We start from the raw sequence: 9,136 nt of genomic DNA, 5'->3' as shown, positions 1-9,136 counted from the left end.
TTGGCATAAATTAGCTAATATTTCTTTGCTTACAACAAAAGAACCATAACTCATGCATATGTTGTTTTGTATCCTGTTTTTGTTATTATATCATTTTATTATATAGTATTAAAAATGTTTAATCCTTTAATAATATTCTATCACATGGGTTTATAAGAATTTTTTAACTGAATCTCTAATCTTAAATATTTAATAACACTTTGTAAATATTTTTAAATATGAATCCATGTCCACATGTCTAATTATGTTCTAAGGTTATATCCTGAGCTAAAATTATGGGATAAAACATATGGACTTGTTAAGAATCTTGCTCTTCAAAAAAAAAAAAGTTAATTAAATGAAATATTACTCGGCCATAGAAATGGTATCTTACCATTTGTGACAATATGGATGGACCTAGAGGATGTTGTGTTAAGTGAAAAAAGTCAGACAGGGAAAGACAAATACCATATGATTTCACTTACATGTGGAATCTAAAGGACAAAATAAACAAACAAAACAGTAACGGACTCATACAGAGAGCAAACTGATGGTTACTAAATGGGAAGGGTAGGGGGTTGGGTGAAAAAGGTGAAGAGATTAAGAAGTACAAATTGGTAGTTACAAAATAATCACAGTGAGGGGGTATAGGTCAGGGATAGAGCATTTGACTGAAAAATAGTCACAGTGATATAAAATATAACATAAGGAATACAGCCAATAATATTGTAATAACTATGTATAATGCTAAGTGGGTACTAGATTGGAGGAATCACTTTGTAAATTAAATAAACATATAAGCATTATGCTATACACCTGAAACTAATATAAAATAATATCGACTGTCAACTGTAATTCAAAAATTAAAAAAGCCAAAAAAATTCTAAAAATGTTAATTAGACTTTAATGATTATATTTGCATATATTTTCATCTTCTTACTGATTTAAAATATTTTGTTAGTTTAGTAGAAAACCATGATACATTTTATTTAATTTCACATAATTCTTTCACTCCAAATAGATACTCTCTTTTTATTCTTTACATTGAATCTGAGCTACAGTATAAAAAGAGATGGAATATTTTGTCTCCAATTTACATTGTATTCCAGTAGTTTATAAATCAGGTTATAAAATATTTAAAGTGCAATATGAGTGTACATTTTGAATTGGTTTAATCTCATACATTTATCAGGATTTGGAATTCTTACTATATAAACACTTGATGTGTCTCATTTTTTTAATCATTTAATGGGAATACTTATATTTATTTCCCACATCTCTCAAAAAGGACTTATTTAAGTTCAGTGAAAAGTAATGCTTTGAATTTTCTGGAGAAATCTTTTTCTATGTGATCAAATTTTTATAGGCATTACTTTTATAGTTTAGTATTCTTGATCTAGCATATAGTTTAAAATATAAAATAGTTAGATTAAAATGTGACTCAAAAACTTAAAAACATGTTTTTCTATTTGTTTTGTTTATTTGCTTCTGGTTTTTATGTTAAGAAAAGGATACTACAATTAAGGTATTTACTTAGAGGTGTATGCCATTGAGGTATTTGTTAGATTGGGATTAGTAAACATTGCATAGCAGAGACAAATTTAAATGTAGTTATCCTGAATTCAGTCATTTTTTTTACATCAACACAGTTAACCAAATTTAATTTGTCAAATAACTAGTGAGAATAAAGAAAAAATTCCATTCACAAAATGAATTACGGGATAACTTTAGAGGCAGTTTTCATACTGGTGCTATTAGATGATGACTGTGATCAAATATAAAACAGAAAGGAAGTCTGTAAAAATCTAAAGAGAAACATAATGAAATTGAGATTAAGTGAAAGGTAATCCTAGGTGCAAATGTACACACACACACACACACACACACACACACACACACACACATATGACTTACCTGTGAATATAAAATGGAGATAGATTCAGGACTAGGCAACATTATTTGGCACTATAATTTAGACTCCACGTTGTAAGGGCGAATCAAGTTAAATCCCTCCTGAGTTTATACTTTGCTCTGAAGCTTGGCTCAGGCAGTTCTATTGCCAGAAACCCTTCTGTGTTCTTAAGCCTCAGGTCACCATCCCCTGAATTCTTATTCTTGTACTGCAGTTCTAGTAACTACTTTTGTCTCATAACTCATCATCTGAAGTCTAGTCCTAGACCATCCTGATGCTCATTTCCTACTATATGTGTAGCTAAAGCCTCTGTCCAAGGTGTGGGCTCTGCCCTCCCTCAGCTGATGATTGGCCTGCTGCTGTATGCTTGTCACAAGTGCATGCTCTGTCCTCCTATCTTAAAGGTGTTCTAAAAACAATATTGACAGTTAAAGTCTCCATTAATCCTTTCTAATCATATAAAAGGCATTGGCTACTTTATCTTGAGTTCTTTGTTGTTCACTTTTGCAACTTTCAAATTGACCTTTGTTTAACTGCAATTATAAACGATTTACATGTTAATGCTTTGGACAAGTCCAGTGCCTTCCTCTTTCTGGATTGAGAGGTTTGATTTAAAGCTGCTTCCATCCAGCCGTACAAATGGACCAAATCACCTGCTGAAAAGTGGTATGGCTAGGAAGGAAGGAAGGAAGGAAGAAGGAAGGAAGGAAGGAAGGAAGGAAGGAAGGAAGGAAGGAAGGGAAGGAAAGTTTTAATCTTCTGTTTTTAATGATAGCCCTCGAAAGAAATGATTTAACTACAGTTTATAAAATTATAATACCTGTTTCTCTATACATGGTAATAGAATAATTTCAACTTTCTTGCAAACCGATCATCATAGCAGGCAGGCATGCAGACAGACAGACAGACAGACAGAGACATAGAGTAATCAAGAACATTGCTTCTGACTTCTCATCAATTCCACCTACTTCCTGTTTTCTAATGATGGGTCATAAGATATCTTTGCAACTGTTTAGTAATCTTCCCAGCACCAACAAAGGTTAAGAGCAATAATCAATGTGATTTGATTTCTTCAGTTGTGAGTTATCTTTTCCCCCTTACAAATTATACAAGTATACAAGCACAGATATGTATTCAAAATGGTGGAAGAATTATTTGAAAGTCTGCTTGGACTTTCTGTGAAATATAAAGCTGGTAGCAGGGTGACCCCCAAGGAGAGCTAGACTTTGTGTCTAGACATTTGAGCTGTGTCAACTTTACTAATTATCATTTAGTTAGGTCATTCATTTTTGAACTTCACTTTTTTTCATTTATAAAATAAGAGAATTGACCTTAAAATGTTACATCCAATTTTGACATTCTGTGATTTTTACAAGTTTGTTAATGTTCTAAAGGATTGTCCTAGGATTTTATAAGTCAAATGTCTTTAAAATATCAATAATTTGGGGTATATTTTAAAAATATATTCTTTTTTTGCACATATTGTTTGTTCTCTGTATTAACTGTAGTCTCTACTTTCATTGAACATAGTCCTTGGTGTTGAGCTGATGTTGTCTATTATGCAAGAAAAAAAAATTTAAATTTAGCTTGGACTTTTTAAAATATGTTATCAATTAGAATTTCACTATGCTACATAATGATATTTCCAACAGATGTTATGTAAAATATCATACTACGACTACTGAATATTCAAACACATATAGTGCAAATCTTGCAAAAATTCTCAGTGACACTGAAAAAATTATAATGTTTATAAGAAGCAATACAAATTAACATAAATTCTTTGTTCCAAACACTAAGGAAAGAAATGTAAGACTCTGACTATGTTTTGATAGTATGTATATAAACTGTATAATAAGCTGATGTCTTTAAGGTAAACAAAAAAGTATATGATATCAGTAGCATCTGTACTTTAAACATTTTTTTCCAGCATTGGCAATGAAATATCACTCTTCCATCTACATCTCCTATGCAGTCTTTCTTGTGAAAGAGTTGTGACCACGGATTGCATGCTTGGGACAGTGAAGAACATTATCATTTAAGAATGCAATCAAATCTTTGACTTTGTAAGTGCATTATGTTCTAACCATAATGTAGTTAGAAGACAGCTTGGGATAGAATCCTTGACGTTCACAATGATACATCCTGAAATAATCACAAATTCCTAAATTTATAAACACTATTATTTTACAAAATGTTTTCTTTCACAAAAAGCAGTAAAGTAGAACCAAAAATAAAACATATGATTTTGCACTCCTCTCTTTAAACTGGCCAGCTCCTTTTTATTCTTCACATCTCAGGTTTCCCAGGGAGAAACTTCCTGGCCAGTATGTAGGTTAGATCTCACAGCTGCCTGAGAATCATGTTTTGTAATTCTCATCATGCTTTGTGACTAATTTCTCTTCAAATGGTTGTTCCATAGCTTCAGCCCCTTCAGTTAGGATTAAGTCAGTAGTGCTTACCACAGTATCTTCCATGTCTACTATAATGCCAGTCACAGAGTCATTGAACAGCTATTTTTTAGATGAATAAATGAATGACCCGAAGTATGTATTTAATTTATTTAGATCCTTATAAAATTGGCAATAAGTAGTAAAACTAAAATAGACCAAGGTGTAGCTACTAGGCAGTAGCTAGATCCACTCACTAGTAACTGATATAACACATAAGCATGTTTTAGCATATACGGTTTTCAATGTTTTGACCAAAAATTTTGTATATTTATATAAATCTTCTTTTTTCTTGAAGACCCATGAGTAGTTAACATGGTGATTGTTATATGCCAGCATCCACAACCTATCATACAATAAGTATATTCATTTCATTTACTAGCTTTATGGTCATAAGCAAGTTATTTAGCTTTTATGCACCTCAGTTTCTTCATCTGCAAAATAGACATTATAATATCTGTCATATCATGTTTAAGTCATGTGTTGTTCTTGAGAATTGAGTGAATTAATTTATATGAAAATTTTTTAAGGAGGACTCTACAACTGTGTGGTATTTACATAAACTGTGATTAGAGCATGGTGACATAGTATTTTAAAGAGTGTTGTACCTACAATGTTGTCTGCTTGAGGAAAGATAAAATGAGCATCTGTTATTTCACAGCTATTTTATTCCAATTTTCAGCAAACTACTGATGATTACAATCAATGAATCTATAAAGAGACATTTACCTCAGAACACGTGATAGAGCTTTACCTGGCTGAGAGCCATAGTAAGAAGCAAAATTTGTCACAGGCTTGCATATCCAAAAGTTCTGAAGGAATGAAAATCTCCTTAGAAATGCAATAATACTGTTCATATTAAAATTATGATGTCTCCCTTGGCATCAATTTTAACTGAGAAAAATCCTTTTTAAAAGTTCTTTGAACATTTATGCAATTAATTCAAATGCAAAAACCAATTAACCATATATTCCATAATCAAATTAGTTTCAAGTGAGTGTCCCAAATTTCAAGAGGATTTTGAAAGCACTACCAAAGTAAAATGGAACAAATGAAGTATTTAATGCCAGCATTGGAAATGTTTTCATCATTCTTGCTGCCTCTTTACATCAAGATAAGTAACATGGTTTCTGTTTTAAAGGAGTAATTTAGTAAAAAGATATAATTTAGTAGAAAGACACACAAATAAACAAAAATAACACAAGACAAAGAGATATAATCTCTCATCATAATCCATCAAACTGAAGATATGGGAAATTTCTATAGGAGTTTGAGAAAGGAAGTGAATATAGAATGGTTTTGTGGGAAAGGTGTATTTGCACTATTATTTTAGGGATTTATGATTCAGACGAGTGGACATGGCATGATAATGGGAAAGAAAATTCCAAAAAAATTAAATACAATTATCATATCTACAGAGGTCTAAATTCATATCTATAAATATAGATTTAGATTTAGATATAGATATAGTGAGAGGCTCATTTTGAGTGATGTTATATGTGAAAGGCATGTTGAGAATACAGGTAGAAAGCCCAATGGAACAAAGCACTGGTTATACTTGAATGTCTAAGTTAAAATTTGGACATTTTAAAATATGCTATGGAGAACACTATGGCCATTTAAACCAAAGGAATGCAGTGATTCAAGTTGAGCTTTATTTTCTTCCCTAAAAAATAAGAGTCACTTTACCTAAAATTTTATTTTCTTTAAAGGCTATATCTTAGAATATGCTTTTAAAACATTTTGGTTCATTTAGTCAATTTTCATTTAATAATATGTGTAATATCTTTGTTTTCTGGATTATTTTAAGTTTTGAGCTTTATTCTTAGAAGAACTTGGATTTTGTTTATAGCACATAAAGAGCTAGTGAGCAAATCAGCAAATATGTTGTATTATCAAGTTAAAAATTGTAATTTTGTTAACATTTTCTCCCCTAAATTTGACTCATTTTTTTTAAATGATAGAAAAAATAGGCATCACAATTGATCCACTTAATAAATTATAATGTGTTTTTCAAGGGGCACAAGGTAGGCAGAATGCAAAAGGTATATGGTTCTTTATGGACAATAATAAATAATAAGAAGGATTTTTCAAGTGTAGTCTATTAATCTAGTCCTGTGAGAGAAACATCACTTATGTTGATACAGATTTTCATGATAATCCTATGAAGTGGTATTAGTATTGCTGTTACAGATGAGAAAATGGAATTCCAGCGGGTTAAGTGATTCACCCAATTCTCGCTGTTGATGAGTGGCAGAACTGGCGTTGACACCCCTGTGTATCAGATTTTAAAGACAATGCTTTAGTCGCTTCTTCTCACTACCTCATGGTTATTATTTAAAATATTTTATATTTTCTGTGTAACACATCGAACCATCTTTATAGATACAGCCTGTCTCACAGAAGGCTGAATTCTGTGAAACAACAAAATTGTCACCATTTTCTAAATGTTTGAATTTTGTGTTCCAGTGTAAAAAAATTCAGCTTAGTGTATATCCAGTCTAATTTTATTTTGACTATTATCACCTTAAATTTCTAATAAAACAGAAGACAGAAGTAACCACAATTTATAATCTTTGAGAGTATATATTTTAAAACCACCTCATTTGATGTTACGAGAAACTTTAGATTGGGTTTGAAAAATATATATTGTTATGCCCCGTGGCATTTTCTGACCTGCTGTGATGCCACTCGGTTTCAAAATAACTATTCATAGACCTTGAGAATAGTTTTGCTGAATAAAGAGGCCATTTTAGAAATGTGTGGAGGTTAATATTATGCACATGAAACTGTGCCTTCAGCTTTCTCACACACTGTCAAATCTGAGCAATTATTCTACCAACTTACTGCCTGTCCCTGCCCCCACATCAGTTCCTTAAATTGCTATGGAAATTAAACCGTGAGAGACACTCTTCTTGCAAAGATGTCTCCTCCGGAATCCTCTCTGCTTTGCCCTAGCCAATTTGGAATGGAAAACCAACCCACATTTCCATGGAACTTAGAAGGGCCCGGGCCAGATCTAAAAAGCATAATTTGCCTAACATCTGTGTTCCAGCATCATATTGCATCAAAACAATCCGTGATGCTCAGATGAAAGTAAGCATCCTGTTGTATTAACCAAAGCTTTTAACAATCTAATGGCAGTCACTTTTTGTTCTCGCATTCGCAGAATCACAACCCATATGGATAATTGTTCTTGGAAAGTGTCCAACTCCTGTTAAATTATTTTCTGATCACATTGATATATTGGATATATTTCTATCATTTAGTTTTCATTTTTTTCTCCTAATGTATGTCATGTGTAGCCCAGCTGAGAAGACTAGAGAGCTTTCTTACTCTATTTTAAAAAGCTAGATGTCTAATTAATGGAGGCAAGAACTTCCTGATAACTTGCAGGTGCTAGCTCTTTGCCTATCCTACTCACCATAAGAATCTGGGTGTTTAATCAGGCCTATTCTATGATGATGTAGTTAGCCAAAAATGACTTAACCTAACGTGTTAAAATGGCCATTGCGAGCCAAACATCTGGGTAGATGGCTTTTCATTGCTGAGTTTATAGGTAAGACATTGTTTCTAAAATTTTAGAAACTCTTATATCTGCTCTTTTTATAGTCACTGCAATGTACCCAAATTCCCAAATGCCCTAGTGGTCATGTAGCTTCAGGTCTCTCCCTCATACAACTTCAGATCTCTCCACCCCCTGCCTAAAACAAAACAAAACAAACAAAACAGAACAAAACAAAACAAAAAAACCCCAGCTACTATACGTAATTTAGACCAAAGTAACTTTTAACTTGGATATTAGATGAGAGATATCTGTGAAAGTAGATATGAGGACCTTGGGACCTTTAGAAACTTTAGACTTTATAGCTACTTAGAATAAACAGTTGTATTAAAGAGATATTAAGAATATTGCATTGCAGAGTAGCAGGGTAATAGAAGCGCTTACTTTAGGAAAGTAACTAAAGTAGGGTAACTAAAAATGAGAGACTACAGTAAGGCAATTTTCCTGATTGACTCTTCCAAACCAGTAACTACTAAACATTCTGCAGGTGTTCTGCTTCTGCCCCAAATCTCTGTCCTTTTGGGAAAGTGGTGCAACTAAGTGCTCTCTGAGGTTCAAGGTGAAAGTTTCTACTTCGGGTATGACTAAAAAATAACTTTTTTTTTCATAAGTACAGTACAGAGACAAATAAAATCAGATAATGAATCTAGACCTTTTGCAGCATAGATCACAAACAAATCATTTGATCCTGGCATTTTGGAAATGTTACCCCCATTAAATTATCAAATTATGACTTTATAAAGTTAGAGCTTGGTTTTGTCACTGAATGGTTGACCAGGATCTTGTCAATGTCACAAGAAAGAATTCACAGACAGTGAATTAAAGGTGAGGAAGCAACAGCTCAAGTTTATTGGAAGCAAAAGTACACTCTTAAAAGCAGAAATACACTCTCAGACAGGAGAGTGGGCAAACTCAAGAGGGCACTGCCCTACCTTTGCCTGGGTTTGGGGGTTTTAGCTATTGTTCTAACTAAGCGGTGGAATGTTCATGATTTTGGATGGTCTCTTCATAGAGAGAAGGTGGTCTTTTTTGGAATCAAGGAGACACTCCTTTTCTTGCCATGTTTGGTTTTCTTGCCATGTATTTATGGAACTGTCATGGCATCTGGTTCATGATGAGTAGAGTGTTAACCACAATGTAAATTTATTATAATAGCTGTATAACGAGGGAAAAATTAGGCCAAGTGTGAACGGGGCCTGGTGTGTGCATGTCTTTGTGGGAAAGACCACC

The sequence above is a fragment of the Rousettus aegyptiacus genome, unplaced genomic scaffold (genome assembly GCF_014176215.1).
Source record: "Rousettus aegyptiacus isolate mRouAeg1 unplaced genomic scaffold, mRouAeg1.p scaffold_m13_p_4, whole genome shotgun sequence".
Taxonomy (NCBI): Eukaryota; Metazoa; Chordata; class Mammalia; order Chiroptera; family Pteropodidae; genus Rousettus; species Rousettus aegyptiacus.
Note: the sequence above shows the minus strand (reverse complement) of the source record.